Below are 24,972 nucleotides of genomic sequence, written 5' to 3' on the forward strand. Positions count from 1 at the left end.
AATCTACTTTTTAATGAAGTGAGATGATTGAGTCCTGGTCATAGGATTATATTTCTTTCTTTGGGAGTTTAAACATTTTCTGAAAGAAACATTTAGCCTACCCACTTAGGAAAGCCACAGCTTCTGGCTTCCTGTCTTAGCACTTAGCTGGCACGTGATATTTTCAAACTATTTCACAATCAATAAACAGCTCACTTCTGCCACATCTTTGTTAGAGGGCAATATCCTCACCATTTTCCAGAAGGGGACATTACAAGATAAAATAAACCCGTGCAAGGTCACATTAACAAGTCTGGAGGACTTCAATGCCTGGGACCCTTGATCTTCTATCTTCAGTGGTACTTTGAGATCTGCCTTCTCCAGAAAGCCTTTCCAGATAATTGTCTAACCCATTAACCAAGAAGCAATCCTGCTTTATAGTTAGAAGCTTTTTTTGGTTTGCACCATCTTCTTTCATCTTTCCAATGGCTCTGTAAGATTGGGAAGACAGGTATGATTCCCCCTTAAAGGTGGGGAATCTGAGTCTGAGAGAAGTTAAGTGATCTAACCTTAAGGTTCGATGGCCAATGAGGCAGGCCTAATCCAGTTCTTCAGACCCTTATGCAGGATCCTTTCTAATACAACATGTGGCACAGTCTCCAACATACTTCTTTCACTTCATCATATGTAAGTAGTTCTTTATTAGTTTATTTCTGTTCCTTCTTCATTGGCTTTTCTTCTTCCCTATTAAACTCAAAACCTTCGTGAGGGCAGAGACTGTCTTTTCTTGAGTGGGCATCCTAAAAGTGAGTACTTATCCTTCATCCTCTTTTCTCTATGAATATAGTTTTCACCATGGTAATCTCCTCTACATAATTTCAACTGTTACCTTTGTGGATGACTCCCCAGCTCCCCAATTTTTCTCTTAAGTACTGAGCTCCTCTCCGGATCCATCTTTCCAGCAGCCTACTGAACTTCTCTATTGGTTGTCCAATGGGCAATTCATATTTAGCACAGTAATACCTCTCTTTATTATACTTTGCTTTATTGTGCTTCACAGATACTGTATTTTTTACAAATTGAAGGTCTGTGGTAGCCCGGCATTGAGCAAATCTACAGGCACCATTTTTCCAACAGCATGTGCTCACATTGTATCTTTATGTCACATTTTGTTAATTTTCACAATATTTCAACTTTTTCATCATTATTATATTGATTATGGAGATCTGTGATCAGCTATCTGTGATGTTACTAATGTAATTGTTCTGGGGCTCTGATGAGATGGTGAACTTAATTGATAAATATTATATGTATTTTGATTGCTTCATTGACTGGCCTTCTCCCTCTCCTCAGGTCTCTCTATTCCCTGAGACAATATTGAAATCAGGCCAGTTCATAACCCTACGATGACCACTAAGTAATCAAGTGAAAGGAAAAGTCAATCATTGAGGCAAACCTCATTGTTATTTTATTTTAAGAAACTGCCACAACCACCCCAATTTTTAGCAATCACCATCAACTTGAGGCAAGATCCTCCACTAGTTAAAGGTTATAACGCAATGAAGGCTCAGATGATGGTTAGCATTTTTTAGCAATAAAGTATTTTTAATGAAGGTATATACTTTTTTAGATACCATACCATTGCATACTTAACATATTACAATATAGTATAAACATAATTCTCAAGTACACTAGGAAACCAAAAAAATTCGTGTGACTTATTTTATTACAATATTTGCTTTATTGTGGTGGTCTGAAACCAAACCGGCAATATCTCCAAGGTATGCCTGTATATTTAAACCCAAAACTTCTTATCTTCTTCCTTCCCACCCTGCCCCACGCAACGGCTCCTCCTACTGATTTTCCTGTTTTGGTTAATGACACCAGTGCCATTCTCCTAGTCAGCCATATTCCAAACCATGGTGTCATCTTTGATTTCCTACCTCCGCCTCACCTCCTACATACAACCATTTTTAAAGTCTTGCTATAATAGGGATTTACCAACTCCTGTCTGACCTCATTTGCCTGTAATAACTAACTATCTGATGGCCAAGTACACCATGAAACTAGAGCTAGATGCAGGGATTTTGTCAAGAGGCATAGACTGGATTTGAAAAAGGAAGCCGCAAGGAAGTACAGAATAGGGTAACAGCTACTGGTGGACCATATTTGCAGCAGCTAAAAATAAAATGAGAGTTGGGAGACAAAGATGGCTTACTCTTTGACTGAGAAGAGTGGTTTTAGGCAGAGTAAAGAGAAAGAAAGGGTACAGGGTCAGTTAGTCTGAACTCATGTCTCTAGAGAGGTCTATGAATCCTGGGATAATTTCTAGCTATGAATGGCAGCATAGGGCATTCCCATCAATACAGATCAAAGTCCCTGTCCCAGAGAGACAGGCTATGTACTCAGGCAAGAGGACATCCCAGATCCAGGACAGAACATCTCTGTTTTTCATTGCTCAGTTGCAGGTCACAGATTCAGGATGTTCTAAAGAAGGAACCTACATATAGGGGTAGCATTCCAGAGTGAAACATGGTTGTGGGCTATGGGTACCTAGCATGGTACCTATCAAGGAACAAATTCAGAGGCAAGCAGAGGCTGTGTGATGTGAAATCCAGGATCACAGTCTCAGTTCCAGACTCTAGGCAAGTCTGTTGAGGAATTACCAGGTCAAGAATCACAGATCAAAGGGAAGCCTACAATTTTATTACCCTAAACAAATAGAGCTTTCCAGTTGAGTTCAAAAGCAGTTTGTTGAAACTCCAGATGGAGAAAGGCCACAGGTGTGTGCTCAGATCTAAACTCAGAACTTACAAAGAGATCTCACACCAGAAGGGCAGGAATCAGACTTTTCCCTGGAACAGACCACTTTGGGAACACTAAAAGCTTTCAAAACTCTAGCCTGAGCTGTTCCTGAGATCCTGGAAAATACAGCACTCAAAACCCCAAGAGCGGTAAGACTAGCCTAGACTTCTTTCCAGAAATACAAAGAGCCCAGCCCTAGCAGAAAGTCTGAAGTCAAGGAGAAGGCTGGAAGAATGAGCAAACAAGAAAAGAATCCCACCATAAAATACACACACACACACACACACACACACACACACACACATGCATATATATATGGAAAAAATGGAAAAGAAATGAGAGATATAGAAGAATTGTAAAGGGAATCAACAGCTTGGCATAATAGGTACAATCACTTGCCCAAGTAACAAACTTCCTCAAAATGAGAATGGACCAAACTGTCTCCATGAGACAACAAAAGATATTGAAATAAAGTCGAGTGGAAAAAATAGAAGAAAATGTGAAGCATCTCAAAGCAAAAACAATTGACCTGGAAATCAGATTAAGGAAAGACAATTTAAAAATCACTGGATGATGTAAAATAAATTAGCAAAAAAAAAGCGTAGACATTATATTTTGAGAAATCATAAGTAGAAATAGAAAGAATTCTGAAGTTACTTCCTAAAAAACCCCAAAATGAAAACTCCCAACAATGTTATAGCAAAAATCCAGTTTCCAGGTTAAAAAAAAAATACTACAAGTAGTCAAGGAACAAAGGACGGGGTGGGGATTAGAGAGAGGGTAGATTGAAAGAGAGCTTAGTTATAAACAAACTCTCAAGATGTACAAAATATATTTATAGCAGCTTGTTTTGCAGTGGCAAAGACTTGTAAGTGGAAGAAGTGTCTGTCAATTAAGCAGTGGCTGAATAAGATACAGTTTGTAAATGGGATAGAATACTATTAATGTAAAAAATGATGATGGGGACCGTTTCAGAGAAACCTGGGAAGATGTCTATGAACAGATGCACAGTGGAGTGGGCAGAACCAGAAGAATAATTTTTTTTACAATTACAATATTGTAAAAACAAACAACTTTGAAAGACTTAAGAACTAAGATCAGTGTAATGACCAACTGTGATTTTCAGAGGACTAATGATTAAACACGCTACCCATCTGGTCTCCGTTGCTGTTGTCTGTCCTTTATTCTTGAAGGAGACCAAGACATCTGGAAGATGATACCATGACTTGCAAGTGAATTGCATTTAAGCGAGGCAGGGCTGTGCAAAGTCACCAGCCTTACTTTCTTCTCCAGAGCCATCTGGGTCCAGTGGGAAGATATAGATTTGGACAACTGAAGATGACCTCACCCATCTTATTATGGAGAGATGAAAGACTCAGAATGCAAAATGAGCCTTTTTATTTGTTTTTTAGACATGACCAATACAGGAATTTGTTTTTGCTTAATTATACATGTTTGTAATAGGATTTGTTTTTCCTTCTATCTCAAAGAGGGACAAGAGAAGGAGAGAAGGCAGATTTTTGCTGGTTGAAAAAGTAAAATTTGATTTAAAAAAGAAACTTTTGTAGTAATGAGAATTTCTACCAATTGATGGTATATAAGTTCCCTGAGAACGGAGATTGTTTCTTTTGCTGTTGTTTTCTTCAGACCTAGCATTGTACTTAGCTGAGACACTTAATAAATGCTTGTTGGTTGACTGATTAATTAAGGCTGATTTAAAACAAAGTCTGGGCTTCTCAGGGAGGTTGTAGATGGTATCCTCTGGATACCACCACCAGCAAACAATTCTTATCCAGAATGTTTTAAGCATGGGCCAGCCTGAAACCAGGAGGAGCGACTAGACTGGGGCTTTCCAGACACTGAGGAACACACCAACAGATTTCATCATAAATTCCTCTTCATTGTGACAAGGCAAAATTGGTTTTCCTCACTTGAAGCTTCTGTTGTTGCTGTTTCCCAGTCATCCTATATCAGAAAAGAGCATTTGCTTCTGGGTTCAAGTCTCTGCCACTTTCTTATTGTATGACCAAGGGGAAGTCACTGAACTTTTTTGATCAGTTTCTTCATCTGTAAAAAAATAGTTGCATACATCACAAAGTTCTTGTAATCAAAGTACTCGTAAAGTACAATAGGAATGTGTTATTATTATCAATTATTATTTATGCACCTTCCTCTCCTCTCAGTTGGTCATACTCTGACCTCTAGAAATGAACAGGGTTTTCCTGTTTCTGGATTCTAATCTGGTTCAAATCTCCCTTAAAAAAAGGGAAGGATATTGGTGGAGGGAGACACCTTTCTGAGCACCTAATATTCCTAGGGACAGTCCATGTTACACTCTGTCTAGGTGCTTCTGAATATGTTTTTGAATCAAGCTATTTGTATCTCCTATTTTTACATCTGATGTTTTATTTACTATTCCTGGGAAATTACTTTGAATTTGAAAGCGATGAATAAAGGTGAAAATGATGATTAAAAAAATTCTCCCTTAAAAGGGAGAAGTCATTTTTTTCTGTCCCCTTTTCTCCTTGCTCCCTTTTTCACCTCCCCGGAGAAGAACACCCCCTTCAAAACCATATATTTGTGCCTTTTTATTCAATAACATTCATTTGGCAAGTAATCATGGGGTGATTATTTAGCATATGTCTAGCACTGAGGGAGAGGATACAAAGATGTATGGTGCATGTAGCACCATAGAGAGGTTGTACTCTTAGAAAAGTTTTTCAAAGGTTTGGAGAATGAACCAGCAAGAAGTCCAGGGGTGGAGTCTGTGCCAGTATTTGTAGCCAGCTGGTTCAACTTTGAGGCCCCAAGAAGTGAGGAATGACCTTTGGCACTCAGCCAAGCAGTCCTGAGACAAGGGCCCATCTAGCAACAATGAATCATTGGAAAGTGAACTTGGCCATATAAAACTGTGTTGTCAAACCCACTCTCCCCAGGGTTCACCATGATATGGAGAAAGCATTCTCCTCATTGAATCTGATTTATTTATGAAAATGATGTTTTATTCAAGGGTGATAGTCCTGACCAACGACCTAATGCAATCTTTTTCAAGAAATGACCACATACATTTTTTAAAAATGACCCCAAATGAGGTAGTGGGTTTTCCTTCACTGGAAGTCTTCAAGCAGAAGTTGAATGGACACTTGGTTAGTTTGTTATGGAGTGGATTCATGGTCAGGTGTAGGATTCTTCCCTAACTCTAAAGTTCTGTGATTCTACTATATAATGTCTGTACAAAGCTTTCTAAAATGTGTCTACGTGCATGCATGCATATACATATATATTTGTTTCAGATATGTTGTTGTTCTTTTTCAGTTGTATCCAATTCTTTGTGACCCCACTTGGGGTTTTCTTGGCAAAAATACTGAATTAGTTCACCATTTCCTTCTCCACTTCATTTTACAGATGAGGAAGTTGAGGCAAGCAGGGTTAAGTGACTTACCCAGGGTCACACAGTCGTAAGTATCTGAGGCCAGATTTGAACTCAGGAGGATGAGTCTTCCTATTCCAGGCCTGGCACTCTGTCTACTGCTCCAAATATAGACATATATGTAGCTGTAGTAAGTACCCCCATTCTACTTCCAGGGTGAAGCCAGGCACATTTCCCCCTCAAGGTATTAAGATAATCCTGAGGGAGTTGGCTCAATTCCCCCATTCCAGTGCATCCTCTCATTGTCAGCTGCCAGTGACTAGTACACCAGTTCTATTTGACCAACTAACGATACTTAGCTTTTTACAAAGGATATTTACTTTGAAGATACTGCAAGAAGAGAAGTAGAAACATTTCCTCCAACAATTCGAGGGAAAGCTCTCCCCAGTATCACCTTGGGCCCTGGGGAGAGTGGGCTGGACAACACAGTTGTTATGGCCAAGTTCACTTTCCAATGATTCATTGTTGCTAGATGGGTCCTTGTCTCAGGACTGCTTGGCTGGGTGAAAAAATTCCTCACTTCTTGGGGCCTCATTCCTCACTTCTTGGGGCCTCAAAGTTGAACTAGCTGGCTACACATACTGGCACAGACTCGACCCCTGGACCCCTTGTTGGCTCATTCTCCTGACCTTTGAAATCTCAGAGTTATAGTCTCCAATCTCCTTCACCTAAAACAAAAGAACAAATCCTGAGGCAAAGAACCATGACCTGTATTTGCAGGTCACACGTCAACTTCAGATGGGAAATTCTCAGAGTTTTCCCACTTCCAGCATTGTCTCTCTCCTCTTTCCCAAATGCAGCCAGACAGGAAGAAATCAGACAAAGAGAAGGCCCTTCCAGTTCTGCAGCCAGTCCTTTAACACAGAGAGCAGATCAGAACCAGTTAGAGAATGTCTAATTCCAATGCCCAAAGTCTATTTGGGATTGCATCAGTGGGGTACTTTGTGCAAGATCCTAAGGACTGGGCTTACTGGTCAGTGCACCATTACATATATGTTGTGTATATGTGCATATATTCCAGCATATGTATCTACAGCAGCATAATGTGGAAGCAAACCCATTAAGGCTGCTTATTTCTTTTAAACTTTTAAAAAATAGTATTAGGGTACTGTCCTCATCCATAGTCCATAGACCCATCTGAATGAAGAAAAAAACGTCTTATGCTGAAATCTTTTTGCTTCATTCTTGTCAAAGGTCTAACCAGTGTCTAAAGGCAGAAGCCTGATCAGCTTAAGGAGAAATCCAGATTTTCTTAAATTGATTAGGGCAGTGATCAAGCATGCCTTTCGCCAGTCATGACCAGATTGAATGTTTGTAGGAAGACATTATCTCCCTGAGGCACCTTCCAACCTTAACATTTCTGTAGTTCTTTTTGGCAAATCAAACCCTAATGATGAACTTTGTGTCCTTGTTTTAATCTTTTTCTGGAATTTTCTTTTTATCTCCTGATTACTGTAAAATTGTAAGAAAAATGGGTTTGGGTCAGAGAGAATTTATAGCTTCATAGAGTCATAGACCTAGAGCTGTAAGGCTCCATTCTGCTATTCTCTCTCTCTCTCTCTCTCTCTCTCTCTCTCTCTCTCTCTCTCTCTCTCTCTCTCATTCTCTCCCCTCTGTCTGTCTGTCTCTGTCTCTCTCTCACCACGATTAGATAATAAATTGTCTTTGACAAGCTTGTGTCAAAAGTAGAATGCTCAGTTTTTCTTTTGTGGTCGTAATCTCATACATCTTTGTTGTTGTCCAGTAGTTTCAGCCATGTCCAACTCTTCATGACCCCGTTTGAGGTTTTCTTGGCAGAGATCCTGGAGTGGTTTGCCATTTCCTTCTCCAGCTCATTTTACAGATGAGGAACTGAGGAAAACAGGGTTAAGCAGTCACACAGCTCATAAATGTTTGAGGCCAGATTTGAACTTGGGAAGAAGACTTTCTGACTTCAGGCCCAACACTCTATCCACTGCACATATATTTGCTTTTATTTCCTTTAGAGATACCTAGGAGACGAGCTAAACAAGGCACAGAAAGGGGAGACGCTAAGGAAAGTATTTCATAAATGGTAAAGTGGTATATACCTGTGAACTGTTTTAATAATTATTATGGAAAGCAATGGTCAAGGAAGGCTCCTGGAAAAAGCAAGATGAGCTCCCCATTGAATAATAAGTAGGATTTTGATAGGGAAAAAAAGGAGGCATTCTAAATAAGGGAATTATTGGGAGTAGGAACGAATATAGTGTGTGGGGATATACAGAGTATATATATGTAATATATATGTGGGGATACACATTATATATACATATATATATATACATATATAATATAAGGACTGAGGATACACAAAGACAAAGAAGAAAGCCCCTGTTCCCAAGCAGCTCTCTTTCTAACTGGGGGTAGGTCCAGGAGTCCTTAGAGTACAGTAGATGGTTCACTTAGAAGAAAGGAAATGAGATTGAAAAAGCAGATTGGAGCCAAATAGTAGAATACTTTGAATGCCAAATGATGATCAAATATATTCCTTTCCAAGTCCCTACCTTCTCCAGTAGCAGAGCCCTGCCTTTCTTTTCTCCTGCCATCTCAGATTTTCATTAGTAGCCTCAGCATTTCCACACAAGCTACAACAAATGTTAAAATACACTCAGGATTTTAAAAGGGAGTCACTGGACCAGATGTTTTTCAGCCTTGTGAAGTCATCATTGTTGTTGATTATTAGCCTATTTAAAATCAAACTCTCTGTACTTCAGTCTTGGTTTTAGTCAGAACCAACACCAATTAGCAACCTTCAAGGGTTCTCCTTGATAAGAGAAGTTTGATTAAATGTTCCTAGTCATTATGTTCTTGCTAAAAGGGCTGCTGATTTTGCTGACCCTGAATACTTTATAGTCTAGTTTGAGAGCCAGTTCCCAATAGGATCTCTGGGAGCTGGCCAGAGGCTTTTTAAAACCTCTAAGAAGTTGCTTAGAATCCGTGAGGATCTTTTCTTTGCTCCTATAAGAAGGAATTACCCAGCTGTAAATTGGCTGATCTTGTGCTGTCATGGAGGGAATCCAATGGGTTCTGAAGGAACTGCACACCTAAGGCAAACCAGTGTCTTTTAAGGTCTACTCATTGGTTCCCTGGAAACTACCAGAAGCTAAATAGTAGGCCACAGGGCAGGGTGCATTCATGTAATTTTCTTCCTTTCACATTCTCCAAGCACAAACTTTTATATTCCTTTTCTTTTTAGTCAGTCACTTTAAAAGTATAGTCAATAGGCCTTATCATCCTTAGACCCTCATGGATTCAGGTTCAAATCGTGGAGACTTTTAATGGTACATCACGTACTTTGACTCACCCAGTTGGAATTCTGGAAACTTTAGAAGTTAATTTGGGCCCAGGCATTCAGTTCCTCACCAAACTAACAGAGCCAGGCAACAAATAGTGTTGAAAAAAGTAAAAAAAGCAATCTTTCTGTACAGATATAGATCTATCTGTCTGTCTGTCTATCTATTTATCTATCTATAGGGGCAGAAATGAGTAAGTAAATAATATTGGCACATTTCTGGATGAATCCAGTGTTCTTCTCTACGAAAGTTGCTTGGGAAATGAGGACCCCCACAGGAGCCACACGAACGCAAGGCAAGGTATAGATAAGGTTTGTTTGTAGTTAGAGTGAATCAGGGGCTATTTCAATGCAGGCAGCCTTGTTAGAGATGTTGAAAGTTCCTCTTGCTCTTCTACTCGTGGTCTCAACTGTTGACTTTCATCTGCCCCAGGCAGTACTCCTTGCTTCCAATTACTGTCTCCTCCATGGTGCCAGCCTGGCTTATCTGTCTCCCTTCCTGGTTACAAATCTCAGCAGAAATCTCTTTCAGACTTCCATTTTATTGGTAAGCAAAAACCTCTTCCCCTAATTGTTTTGTGGAGGGCCTTCATTGGTCTTGGCAGGAAATCCCCTTGACTGCCTTTCTCCCTGCCACATTATGCAAACACACACTCCACTACACAAATACACATGTTCAGTGAGACTCCCTAATTCCTAAGCAAAAAGGGAAGGAAGTGAGGGCTGCACATAGACCAACCCTGTACTCCAATAATCATCTAGTTACAAAAGCATATACTTTGGTTGATTTTTTAGTCATAATTTGGTGTTAGCTGGCATAGATTATGATCTGAAAGCATAACCTCTGAGACCCCAGCATCTCCAGCTCCTATACAAGCATTCAAGGTAGTAAGTACATATCAGATATGGGAGAGCCTTTATTTATTCCAAAAATAATATGCAAAGGTCTCATAGGGGCCCATAAACAGATATGAAAACCACATAAACTCCCCCTTGAATGAAACTAAATTTTGGTCTGCTGTTGGGGGCAGACTTTTGATATCCTATTAACTCATCTCCCACAGAATCTCCCTGAAACTCAGAGTATCACCCTCTGATTTAGGCTTTCTAGAAGGTAAACATACTCTGGGAGCTGCTGAAAAAGAAACACCTTTCACATCAGATATATATTATCTGAGTAATTTATAGCAATAGCAGGGGTAGCCTGTCCCTGTCTCTTCCTCCATTCCCCTATTCCCCCATGATGTAGCTTTATTTCTTTAGCTTCATGGGCTACTTTGATAATTCTCTACTTCTACCAGGAGGTTGAGATCCATGAGTCAAATAAACATACAACATATCTGCCTCTGCTATGTGCTTCATTAGGAAATCTAACAGTACCCAGCTGCTTCCATCACCGCAGAGGGAAAGTCTCCTCTTCGGACTCCATTTCTGATCGGTGCCCAGAAAAGCAAACAAAACAGAAGAAAGAAGGTGCTCAACTGTTTGAGATCAAGCAATATTCCTTTGAGCCACCTGGTAAGCATATAATACACAAATCATTATTAACTGCACCTGGAGAAAGTGGGTAGTGGTGGGAAGAAATTCCCTCTCCTCCCTTGCTGTGCCTCTGTAAGAAGGGACAAGGGAAAAGGCAAAAAGGGAGTCTGAGAGAGAGGGTTTTGGAATGAGCAAATAAGCCAGTCTGTCAGTTTGTTTTTATAGACCATGGAAAGCAGGTAACTCCTTTGACAAGAATCCAAACTCTTAAGCCTCAGTCTGTCAAGCATCGGGGAGTTCCCAGGCTGGCAGGGCAGGGGCAGGTACCCTCTAGCCAAGCAGGAAAGGTCATCTTCCATGGGGAGGTGTCCCTCAGAAACCTTCAGACAAAGACCTACACCCTGTAATTTCATCAAGTTGATCAGGGAACTCATGCAATTAGTCAGGGACTCCCCTAATCAAACTCTCCCTCCTCCCTGACTGATGAAAAACCACATAACTAACTCACCTCTTGTGTCTCAGTGTCTGTAATGAGAATGAGTCAGATAATTATGATAACTAATAATAACAGCACTTAGGTAGCACTTTTAGGTTTGCAAAGTGCTTCACAAATATTATCTCCATGCCCTTGACTATCCAACCATCCGCAGCATTCTCAACATGGAACATCCCTCAGTAAATCCAGCTCCCTTCTCATGTTGGTGACTTTCTCCTAGAGCCCCCATTTTGTGGAGACGTCCAGGCTGGCCTCCACTCTTCTAACAGGCTTGCTCTGGGCTTCTGGACTTCAAAATGATGTCTCTCCTCTCCCTCCACCTCTCCTCCCCACTTTCATTCATCCTTCCCCTCCTTTTCAGTTTTCTTATAGTGTTGTATTCCCACCCCCATTAGCGTGTAAGTTCTGTGACGACAGGGACTGACTGTCTTTTCACTTATTTTTTATCTCCAGCACTTAGCATAAGGCCTGCCACATAGTAAGCACTAAATAAATGCTCATTTCTTTCCTTCCTTATCTCATTTTCTCTTCACAATAGCTCTGGCATATAGCAGTTAAATAACCTGCTACTACGTGACTGACGCTGGATTTGAAATCAGATCTTTCCTATTCCAATAGACACCATCCACTGAGACACCTAACTGCCCTAATGATACCTACCAATAACTCTCCCTGTCTTTGAGGGTTAGACTCCCCCATAGTTTCAGTCTCCAGCCTGCTCTTTAGGACAAAGGCTAGGCAAGGGTTAAAGTTTGGGATTTTAGCAGAGTAGTTCTGATGACTGGGGATTTAAGGGGGTAGGAGATGTTGAGAAGAGGAAAAAAGAGAGGAATTAGAGTCAGGAGCTTCAGGGCTAGTGACTAGGAAATCACATCACCTGTATCCAGTATCATACCCACACTGCTCAGCCTGTTGAGCAGTGTGACTTCAAAGCTAGGGCCATTTTCTGAATATAGTTGTTTGGAAGCAGATTCTACAGACTGGGGAGTTGGAGGGGAAGGTTTGGAAGGAATCTCCAACTCCAAAGAGTGATTCCATTAAGCAGAAGAGTAACAGTACAACCCATACCTAGTGAAACGAGGAATAACTTCTGTGGTCTATTTTTTTTCTTTTTAAAAATATTTATTTATTTTTAGTTCAGAACATTCAGTTCCACAAGCTTTTGAGTTTTAAAATTTTCTCCCCCTCTCCAAGACAGCATGCAATCTGATGTAGGCTCTACATGTTGTGGTCTACTTTGCCCCTCATAGAACTTTTATGGCCTCCCCTCCCTGAAATACTTATTTTTCACTTTCCAGCACTTTTTGTTCCTTTTCAAGAAAAGAAAAAAACACCCACCAGGTGTTTTGTCTCTGTGTAGAGACACAGAGGTCATCAGGTTTAGCAGGGGGCTGACCAATGGGGGCTCGGTTCTGGCAGCCTGTGGATCTGATGAGCCTCCTTCTACAAGATCCCAAAGATGTAGAATAAGTAGCTTTGACTCTCTATGATGAGCACCTGCAGACATTCAGCCACTGTTTTCCTGTCTGCTTACCAAGAGGGAAAGAAAGGCTTTCCAGGGGCCTCTGAGTCAGAGCTGAGCCTACCTACGTACAAAAGGCCCGGATGACTTGACCTCCATCTCTGTGCAGCCCAGTTACATAAATGCTGTAAGTCTCCAGGTGAGGACTGTGCCAAGCGCCTTCTCTCCCCAGCGAGGCTGAAATGAAGCCATGAGCTCATGCCCCTGCTGCTCATTTTATCCCTGTTATAACTATTATTTCCTTCCTTTTGTGAAGGAAAATTAGAAACGGAACAGACTAGGCTGTGACCTTGCGAGCTTCCAAAAGCTGAGAGCCCCCAGGGTCCAGGAACTTGGCCAGGAAGCCAAGCATGATGAGGAGTGAAAGCCTCAGTGACTTACTTGACCCAGCCTCACAATGGAACTGCATGAAGATTTCTATAAGCCAGGGAGAGACTTATCTGTCTCTCAGATGCCGTATTTGGAAGCGAACTTGGTGAAGCAAATGTGTTGTGGCAACCCCTTCAAGTTTGAGACTATGGTCCCAGAGTTTGAGGATCGACAGGGAGACTTCCCCTGAATATGGGTGTGTATTTCTGTTCTTGTTCGTAATTGGTTAAATGACGGTGTTCAGTCACATCCAACCCCTTTGGGGTTTTTCTTGGCAAAGATACTAGAATGGTTTGCCATGTCCTTCTCCAGCTCATTTTAGAAATGAGGAAAATGAGGCAAACAGGGTTAAGTGACTTGCCCAGTATCACACAGCTGGTGAGTGTCGGAGGCCAGATTTGAGCTCAGGAAGATGTTTTTCTGACTCCAGGCTCAGTGCTATACCCTCTGCACAACCCAGGTGCCCCCTGGTTAAATGATACAGCATCTGTAATCACTAGCAATTGATATTATGGAAAACACCAGAATCTGGGTTCTAGCCAAAGGAGTGAAAGACGCACCCAAAGACTAAGCCCTCATAGGTACCTTAGACCCTCAGAATGAGATAGAGCCTCTGGGAACCTGACTTGCCAAGAAGAATGGGAAATGAGATGAGACCCACCCACCCACCCAAAGGCTGTGAAAGGCTATTTCTCGCTTGACTGAAGCTTGGTATTAAACATCTTCATTTTCGAGTTCTTGGGGGATTATCATAGAACAGTTAAAAGAGCTGTTCTGTCTTTGCTGCTGGATTGGACAGAAACAGAAAACCAATACCTTTCTGAAAGGAGCTAAATGCATTTTACAGGAGAGGATACTAAGGATGGGAGAAGGTAATTGACTTGACCATGGTCACACATCTAGTATTAGGGGCAGGATTTGAATTCTAGTCTTACTAACTCCAGGGGCAGCTAGGGGGTCCAGTGGATAGAGCACTGGGCCTGGAATCAGGAAGATGAATTCAAATCTGACCTCAGACACTTGCTAGCTGTGTGACCCTGGAAAAGTCACTTAACCCTATTTACCTCAGTTTCCTCACCTGTAAAATGAGCTGGAGAAGGAAATGGCAAACTACTCCAGTATCTTTGCCAAGAAAACCCTAAACAGGGTCACGAAGTGTCAGAAATTACTAAAAAACAATGCCTTACTGATTCCAAGTCCAGCATGCTATACATGACCTCTCCATGCCAGAGGAAAACCCACAGAGGGACTTGGAAAGAGTACCCCACACCTTCCTCTGGTTTAGACTTAATCCTCCTTGGCATATATCAGGATAATCAGAGCCTCATTTCCCTACACCTGTCAAGGTATGGTCTGTCTCATCCTAAAGTGATCTCTTTTGCAAAAGATAGCTCAAACTTTCCTCTCAGCTACCAACTGGAATGGAGCTTTGGGGATGTGTAGGAAAGTAGGCGGACAATCTCCTTCCAGCTGGCTTTATGATGTGAATTCTCAGCAGGACAATTTATCTTTAAAGATAAGAGTCTCCTCAAGAGTGAGGAGGCAGGTGTATATGTGTGTGTTCACCTGCCCACACCAGTCATTTCCCAGAGCTCTCTTAAAATCCTGAGAATGACTGATGTAATGGGATAGCTATTCATGTTCAGTCACTTCCCTGTCCTTCCAAATGGGGAAAATTCAAAAAGAACCAGAACGTACAAATGCACTTTCTTATTAGATTTGGCTTTAAATGACCTTCTTTATTCCTCCTAGGATATTATCTCAATATTATTTTTCCTTGAAGTACTAGAAAATGGTACAATTCCCCCATGGACTCATTATCCAAAAGCCTTTAAGATATACCTCTCTCTTTCTCTTTATTATTTAGCATCAGAAATAGTCGTCAATTTCCTTTGTGTTTCTAGAGCCTGGAGACTTTTATTTGTTCTCTCCTATTCCTCCTTAGCATTAAAAAAAACACCTTTTAATTTGACCCAATTTTCCATGAGTTGTTTCAAACAAAGCCATCTTCTGTTAAATCTAACAATGCCAGCTGCCATATTGCTTCTACCTGGTCTTTGAGGAGGGGGCTCTCCTGCTTCAGCTCTCATACATTCCTCCAGTGCAGCAAAAAGACCTACAGATGAAGGCCAAGGTTCCCACCAGCTGCTGGGCTACTCGTGTACATAATGGTGGGGCCATTAGAGGTTGAGGGAGAATGGCTTGGGGTCCTGAAAAGGGAAGTGGAGGGAAAGGAAGTAGCAGGACAATCCAAGGTTATCACCTTGCATTTGAACTTCAGGTAGGTGTTGGATTAGGGGACCTAAAAAGTCCTTTCTCACATAACATTTTATGAGATCTTCTGGGCTCTAGATCGAGGTAGGGATAGGACCAGATCTGTGATTTTATCAGTATTGGCAATTTCCCATTAAGGAAACACCCTCTATTAATGCTGATGGTACCTTCTCTGCAACTCATAAACTTAGACAGCTACCTAGAGAACTGAGATGTTCAGTGACTTGTCCAGAGCCACATGGCCAGTATGTGTCAGGAGCAAGACTGGAACCTCAGTCTTTCCCAATCCAGGCACATCTCACTATTACCCCACACTGCTGCTCATGCCTTAGAAGGGTTTTTGAATGTTTGTAGGGAAATTATGAAATAGGAAATCAGATTAGAAAAGTTATAACTTCCTTCCTTTCCTTCTTTTTCTTTCCTTCTCTTCCTTCCTTCCTTCCTTTCTTCCTTTCTTCCTTTCTCTCTTTCTCTCTTTCTCTCTCTCTCTCTCTTTCTCTCTTTCTCTCTCTTTCTTTCTTTCTTTCTTTCTTCCTTTCTCTCTTTCTTTCTTTCTTTCTTTCTTTTCTTTCTTTCTTTCTTTCTTTCCCAGAATAACAGAGTGTTTTTCATTGTTAGGTGGTATTTTAAAATATATTTAAGTGATTTGATATGCAGAAGCAAAGGCATTCCTAACACATTTTATTAGGTGAGCTCCCAGGGAATTTTTTGTTTTATCATTTTTAAAAGGTGAACATTTATTTATTGTGGGACATTACTTGCATTCACTAAGCCAGAGAAACTAAAACTTAAGAATAATGCTTATATGTAATACAATATTGGATACTTTAAAAGAATGTAGCATGTGATTAAAAAAAGTGTAAAGCTCCTTTTTTTGGAGAAGTTAAGGTGCACCTGAACACACCAGTACCCATGCCTGTGTATAGAAAAAAGTATTTTCTATTTCTAGTTTGAGCTCTAGATGGAAAAACTAAAAATCAGTGGGTTTTTGCTTGTTTATTTTTGTAGCCTCTCCAATCTCATCTGTCTTTTAAAACATATATGATGTATTTATCATATATATCTACATATATGTAAAACCATAGTATACATACTTCTATTTATCAGTTCCTTCTCTAAAAGTGGATGGCATCTTCCTTCACAGGTCTTTTGTGGTTGATTTTAATATTGATCATACTCAGAATAACTTAGTCATTCACAGTTATTCCTCAAACAATGTTGCTATTACGTATACAACATTCTCTTGGTTCTAATCATTTCACTCTTCATTATTTCATGCAAGTCTTTCTATGTTTTTCTAAAGTTCACCTGCTTGTCATTTCTTATAGCACAGTAGTATTCTATCACAACCATACACTGCAACTTGTGCAGCCATTCCCCAATGGATGGGCATCCCTTCAATTTCCAGTTCTTTGCCACCTCAAAGAGAGCTGTTATCAATATTTTATAATATATAGGTTCTTCTCCTTTTTCCTCTGATCACCTTGGAAAACAAACCTAACAGTGGTATTACTCAGTCAGATAAAATAGGATCCCTGCCCTCCTGAGGTTTACAACATCAGACACACCAATTTTCCCCTTTCTCATTGATCTGTGTGCAGTTATTCTCTTGCTATACAATTTGGTGCTTATTATATGCCATCTTTTTTGTCTAACTGCTGTTTACAAGTCTTGTTTCTTCAAAATTAGAAGACAGGAAATGTAACCAGAAGTGACTATGGGAACTTTGAGAACAGGGACTGTGTTTTTCTGTCACTGTTTCTACCTCGGTGCCAGTACTTTATAGGTACTTAAATGAATGACTGCAGGCTTCTTCTGTATACCTCTTACCACCTAGCACAGTGCTAAGCACATGTTTTTGTTGATGTTTAGTCATTTTTCAGTCACGTCGGACTGTGACCCCTTTTGGGGTTTTCTTGGCAAAGATGTGAGAGTGGTTTGGCATTTCCTTCTCTAACTCATTTTACAGATGATGAAACTGAGGCAAACAGGGTTAAGCGACCTGTCCAGGATCACACAGCTAGTAATTGTCTGAGGTCAGATTTGAACTACGGTCTTCCAGACTCCAGGTCCCACCCTCTGTCCACTGCGTCACCTGCTTGTCCAGTAGTTGATGTTAAATAAATATGTGTCACTTACTTGACTTTGCTGACACTGAAAACACCACTGGGAAAAATACATCCCTTCTTATTGAATGAATGAAAAACATTTTTTAAGTGCCTACTATGTGTAAAGCATTGGGTTAGGTGCTAGGGATACACATAAAAATGGGAGAAAGTACTTTTCCTCAAGGAGCTGCCATTCTAGGAGAGATAATATATGGATGTAATGGTTGGGGGAAGAGTTTCGGTCTACAGAGCCCTTGGGATGGGGAGCAGAGTCACAGGGAGGTTAATCATTTTCCTTGCTAATAACAATGAAAATATTAGTTTGATTACTGTTCCCACAGCAAGAGGTGAGGAGTACTTCAGTTTTCCTTTGCATTAGTAATCCAGCAAACATTTATTAAAAGTCTACTAAGTCAGTCAACTAACATTTATTAAGTGCCCACTGTTTACCAGGCATGATATCAATCACCAGGAGTACAAAGAAAGACAAAAAACAGTCCCTGCTTTCAAGGGGCTCCCAGTCTAATGATGGAGACAACATGCAAACAGTTATGTACAAGTAAGCTCTATACAGGATAAATTGGAAATTAAAAAAAGGCACTAAAATTAAGGAGGACTGGGAAAGTTTTCTTTTTTCATGTAAATTTATTTATTTTCAGTTTTCAACAATCACTTCAACAAAATTTTGAATTTCAAATTTTCTCCCCATCTGCCCCCTACACCCCGCCCCCCCAGGACAGCATGTATTCTGATTGCCCTTTGGGAAAGGTTTCTTGCAGAAGATGGAACTTTAGATGAGAATCCAAAGAAGAAGGAAAGCCAGAAGGCAGAGGGAGGGAGAGCATTCCAGGGCTAGGGGATGGTCAATCAAAAAAGTGTCATGTGTGAGGAACAGCACAAGGGCCAGCGTCACTGGATTGGAGGACCATGTGCAGGACACTGTACCTTTACATTATGGAACATTATGGAACTCTGTTACAACATGACTCATCATTACTTGGATTCAGATATAATCCAGATCAAATGTAAGATACAATAAAAGTTAGCTGGCTATATGACAATTAGTCTGGCCAGCTAGTGTTCCAACACTAGGGTCATAAAGTGATCCCACTCTACTGAGCCCTCCCACTTGTGGATTTTTTACTGCTTGACCAAATGGTAGCTTCAAAGGAACATGAGCTCTTCAGTGAAGGTGAGAAACATGATTTCTTAATTATAGAAGAGATTTCTTCAGTCCAAATTCAGCCCAGTTTTGGTAGTATTCAAATCTGTTATGTCCTATATGTAATGCCCCACTGAGACTTCCTTCAGGGACGATAGGATGTCATTTATTAAAGGACAGAATTAGACCATGTTTATTACCCCTCTCAATCACTCTGCATCTCACTCAAAACAGCCTATCTGATGTCTCAATCTCCACACCTTTGAAAAGGCTATGCCTGCAACGCTGTCCTTCCTCACCTCTACCTCTTGGAAATTCCATTGCAATCTCAGTCCAAGTGCCACATCCTATAAGAGGGCATTCTGGAATTCCCCATTGACTTCTCCCCTTGCCCCAAATGACTTAATGTTTATTTTTTGTTTATTTGCCTGGATATATATTATTTCTCTCCAGTAGAATGTAAGTTCTTTTAAAACAGAGGCTTTTTATTTCTTTGTATACATAACCCAACTTTGAACATACCCAGATCACCTAGCATGCTTGAGATGCCCTCAAGTGTTGGGGGAATGTTTGTATATTTGTCATAGTATACCTTGGAAATAAATATTCCTTTGTAAAGCTAACCTGGCGGTCAAGAGGTTAAATGGAAGTGGGGTGCAAGGGACTCCCTAAAATGAAGGAACATTATCAGTGTGGATTATAGCCAATGACAGAGAACCTAGACACGCTTCAACCCCATTAAGGGTACCAGAGAACCATGGGAGAAGAAGTGGAGACCAAGGGAGTCACAGTTAAAATACTTATACAGTGGGAGCTTAAGAAATGCTTGTTGAATGAACGAATGACCACTAAGAAATCAGCAGTCTACTTACTTCAGAGCAGCCCTCAAGTAGCCATCAAAAAGGAAAAGCATGTTGACCCTCACTGACTTGGTTGAGTTCGAATCTAAAACTTGGAGGTCAAAAGTATTTGCTGTACCCCAGAGTCACCTGCTCCCCTTTCAGGGTTGACAGAATGTGTTCAGAATTCACTTTGACACATATGATGTTATCTTGGGAAAGTTAAATACAGCCTAGGTGTTAATTAAATTTTGAGTGTGTCAACCATATCTGTTATAGTGTATGTTAGAGAAAGGGGGAGAGGTGTGAAGGGGAGCTAAAATAAGGCACCATATCCCATGTCAAAATCAAAACTACAATCACATCCTTCTCCACCCCCTCCAAAAGATAAAAGCAGCAGAATTACAACATGTTATTGCACTTTATTAAAAGGAGACAAGCCAAGTTTAACTCTTCCAGCAAAATCAGCTTTAGCATAAATCATTCAGGAAGCACTGAGAGTGTGGGAATTACCACAAAGTAAATTACCAGAAGCAGCATAGGGACTAGAAGTAGTACAGAGTCAGCCTTCCTCACCCAGCTCAGGATCACCACTGGAGTTTTGACTTCAGATATTCTGGTGATCTCTCCCTGCTCCCAGACCTTCTTTAAGTTTGAAGCTGATCAGAATGGCAAAGGTGACAAAAGACAGAAATGACAAGGGCTGGAGGGGCCCCTGGGAAGGCAGGTACTGTTACATACTGTTGATAGACCTGTGAACTGGTTCAGCTATTCTAGAAAATAATTTGGAATTGTATTAGCAAAGTCATTAAACTGTATGTATCCTTTGACTCAGCGATACCACAACTAGACATACGACCCAGGGGACCAATGATGAAAAGAAAGGCCCATGTACACCAAAATATTTCTTGCAGTATTTTTTGTGCTAGTATAAAGTTGAAAGCAATGGGCATCCACTGGATATATGAATATAATGGCATGCTGTGTTGGAAGAAATAATGCACATAAAAAATTCAGAACGACGAGGGAGGACTTGCTTAAATAGGTGCGGAGTGAAGTAAGCAGGGCCAGGAGAACCATTTACACAAGGAGCTCAGCAATATAAAGGAAAATAACATTGCAAGATAACAGAACTCTAATCAATGCAGTGGCTTCAGAGGACTGATGGTGAAGCAAACTTCCTCCTCTCAGCAGAGAGGAGAGTAGACTGTAGGTATGGAGTAAGGCATACATTGTCAGCCATGGTCAATATTTTGTTTTGTTTTGTTTGTTTCTGCTTATTTGTTAGAAGAGAGGGTTCTGTCTGGCCTTCTGCTTTGGGAGCTGCAGTGGGAGCCTGGGGACTGTCATTGGAAAAGGACTCTGATACTTTTTTAATGATACTTCCTCCTCTTCTTCCTCCTCCTTCTCCTTCTTCTCCTCTTTCTTCTCCTCCTCCTCCTCCTCCTCTTTCTTCTTCTCCTTCTTCTCTTTCTTCTCCTCCTCCTCCTCCTTCTTCTCCTTCTTCTCCTCCTTCTTCTCCTTCTTCTCCTTTTCCTTCTTCTCCTTCTTCGGAATGGTGCATATAACTCTGAATCTGTTAGTTGGGCATCTTGGCTGAAAAAGATCAGCCTGACCCACTGCTCAGCCTTGAATAACCTGGGTTGAGACTATTTAACTCAGGCACCCTATTTCTACAACATAGGCCTTCTGTCCAATGGGGGATCCAATTTCCTAAAGTGATGTGTAGAGAGTAATAAATATAAGCCCCTCCCTCTAGACCTTCTGCCCAACTCTCTCTCCTTTCCTTCTGAAATCCACCCCACCCCACTTCCCTGATAAAGAGCTGGGGCATTTGGTGGCTTGCATTGCCTTGTATGAATCCACAGTGCACCATGGCAGTTGAAAAAGCAAATGCATCTTTAGACTACATTAAAAGAAGCATGGAATCCAGAGCATGGGTGGTAATTGTCTCTTTGCACTGTGGCCCGGTCAGACTTTATCTAGAATGTTGTGCTTAATTCTGGGCACTAGGGTGGATGTAGACAAGCTAGAAAGAGTACAGAAGGGAGTGACCAGGATGGCACAAAAAGATCATGCCATCCAGAATTTGGTTGGATAACATATAATAATAATAGCATGTAAAGAGTATTTAAAGGTTTGCAAAGCACTTTGCTGTGCTATCACATTTGATCCTTACAATAATCCTGTGAGGTAACTGGATAAGGAAACTGAGGCAAACAGAAGTTCACTGACTTGTCCAGGGTCATGCAGCTAGTAAGTGTCTGAGGCAGAATCTGACCACCTATCTTCCTCATTCAAAGTCTAGCACTTTATCTATCGCCTCATTAGGAACTGAGAATGTGTAACTTGGAGAAGAGAAGACTGGGAAGAGCCATGATGTCTGCCTTCAAGTGTTCTATGGGTTATCATGTAAAAGAGGGATTTGTTTTATTTTTCTTGGCTCCAGAAGGCAGGACTAAGAGCAGAGGGAGGGAGCTGCAGAGAGGCAGATTGGGGTTTGATGTTAGGGAAAAGCTTTTTAATAATTAGAGCTGTCCAAAAGTGAAATATATTAAGTCAGCAGATATTTATTAATGCCTACTGTGTTTAAGGCATCATGCCAGGCACTCAGAATACAAACTGAAAAAAAAAAAGAAATAACCTCTGAATGGGAAGCTCAGGAAACAGTCAATAGCTCAGTTTTGGTGGAACAAATCATATGCAGAAAGCGAGATGAAAAAAGGAAGGCGGAGGCAGAACATGAAAGGCCTGAAATGCCAAGCTGAAGAGTCTATATTTGACACTCTAAGCAGGAGGGATCCCCTGAAGTTTACAGAGTAGGGGATGACATGATCAGATATCATAGATAGAGGGAAATTTTTAATTTTTTTCTCTTCATTATTATGAACCTGACAAACAACAACAAAGACCTTATACAAAGAACAGAAAAAGAGGAATGTGTACAAGCCATAAATCTCCACTAAATATACCTTTGTAGAGGTTTTTGTTTGTTTTTTCACATTTCAAGTGTATCATAGTGATCCCAACATTGCCCTATTTGTGCTTCCTTCTGAATTTTTCTCTATATTTAAAAAAAATGATTAATTGATGTTCTTTTCTTTCAGGAAAATTAACTTGGCACCTGTTTGGAGGATAATAACAGCTCGTTCAAGAAGTAATAAAGGCATTACCAAGGGTAAAATTATGAGAGATTGTTACCAAGAGAGAATCAAGAGCACTGGGTAAATGATTGAATAAAGGGCTAAAAAGGGGGCCTAGGTGGATGGAGCACTGGACCTAGAATCAAGAAGACCTGAGTTCAAATCCAGCCTGACATTACTAGCTATGTGATCCTGGGCAAGTTTGTTAACATGTCTTCCTCAGTTTCCTTATCTCTGAAATGGAAATAATGATAATAGCTCTTACTTCCCAAGGCTGTTGTGAGGATCGAACAAAATAATATTTGTGAAGCACTTCGCAAACCTTAAAGTGTTATATGAGTTATGATTGTGACTCCAGAGCTGTGAGTGAGGATGATCTAGGTGGGGTTGCATTCCCCATGCATGGGGTTTGGGGTTTGTTTGTTTTTAAAAAAAAGTATGTTCTCTCTAACTGGTGATCTTCAAGCAAAGCAATCCCTCATCAGGAATACTGTCGAGGGTATCCTTTTATCAATTAAAACTTGGATTAAAAGGCCTCTGAGCTCCTCCCTTTCTTGCTTGTCAAAGAGATTTGGTTCCATGGCAAAGCGTACGAAAGCTTGGGGGGTGAGGGGAGAAGAGGGGGAGGGAAATAGGGGAAAGGGAGGAGGGTGAAGGCTGGAATAGGGAGTCACAGGAAAGATTGGTCTCAAGGTTTGCTGCATCAGACAAACAGAAGGTCTGTGCAGGAGCAGTGTTTTAAATCATGGGCACCAGTGAATGAAGATATTTTATCATGAACATTGGCTGTAAACCTTGCCTTGGAACCTTGGATACAGAAGCAGGAAGCTATGCGACCTTTCCGAGAGACATTTATTATCATTCTTATATTTGATGGAGTCCTTTGTTCCATAGTGTTCACATGTGTACTTTTTATTGTGTCCAGCCTCTTTCTCCAAGAGCTGTAACATTTATATTTGGATTTCATCCCTCAAAGATGGGGGAGACTCCTAAATCTGTGGGCAAATAATTGGGAAATGTATTCAGAGATTTATTATAGCTATTCACCATCACTGTGATTGCCTTTATATGGAGCAATTTGGACCATCATCCTCTTCTTGAATTTTCTGTTCTTCCAACTCATTATTTGCCAGACACATAGAGTACCCAAATGAAATAGTAACTGATTCTTTTCCTCCTCCTCCTTTCATCCTCCTCTTCCTCATCTTCTCTCCCCACTCCCCCACTTCTCTCAGCAAGTTCTTTGGCCAAAATATTGGGTTAGAATTTGCTTTCAGAAAGGCCTCTTGGGTAGCACTTTTAAAAAGACATTTCTATTCAAGTGATGCAGATTGGACAATGGCAGGTAGAATCAAAATGGGATTTTTAGGTCCAATTCCCCCAGAAACCATCTTCGTTTAGATAAAAGTAAAGTTCTCTTTAAAAATTTTCCTTCTTGCATGTTTTTTTAAAGAAAAAAATCCCTTCATTAAATTTAGCACACTTTACTTCTAATTTCCACTTCAACAAATACTCGTGGACAAATATTTCTCACCTTCACCCGCCCTTTCCCCTACCCCAGCCCTGAGCAAGTCACTATTCTCCCAGAAATACAGAATCTCAGGGTTAATAGGAAACTCAGAGGCCATCTAGTAAAACCTGTGCATGTCCAAGAATCCTTTATCTAGATCCCCCAACAAGTGATCATCTCCACTGAGACCTCCAATAAGGGGGACCCCACTATAAACTGAAGCAACCATACTACTTTTAGACAGCTCTCATTGTAAGTTTTTGTTTTTTGAGAAGGTGAAAGAGGCCATTCTCTGCCTCATTTCTTACCTAACCTTAATCACTGAATGGGTGTTGCCTCAGTCAAACTGAGACCTGAGAAAGACCTTAGCTTAAAAATCCAAGGTCTTCCACTGGATCCATCCAATGCCATCTCCACTCATCCTGGTCTATATTTTGCTACTGGAACCAGATGATTCTGAAGGAGAAAGTGAGACTGGTGACCTTAAACTGCCCTCCCTCACTTAAATCCAGTTCACTTGCAAGTCACTTCCCTGATGTCATG

General features: G+C 40.7%; 1 long non-coding RNA gene across 1 annotated transcript; it reads left to right on the forward strand.

Moving 5' to 3' along the window:
* Window positions 1-212: 212 nt before the first annotated feature.
* Window positions 213-23,471, forward strand: LOC140511656 (uncharacterized). Its single transcript, XR_011969615.1, has 3 exons — window positions 213-666; window positions 10,893-11,045; window positions 22,884-23,471. It is a non-coding gene; the product is annotated as an uncharacterized lncRNA (long non-coding RNA).
* Window positions 23,472-24,972: the final 1,501 nt, after the last annotated feature.

Source organism: Notamacropus eugenii, chromosome 6, assembly GCF_028372415.1.
Source record: "Notamacropus eugenii isolate mMacEug1 chromosome 6, mMacEug1.pri_v2, whole genome shotgun sequence".
NCBI lineage: Eukaryota > Metazoa > Chordata > Mammalia > Diprotodontia > Macropodidae > Notamacropus > Notamacropus eugenii.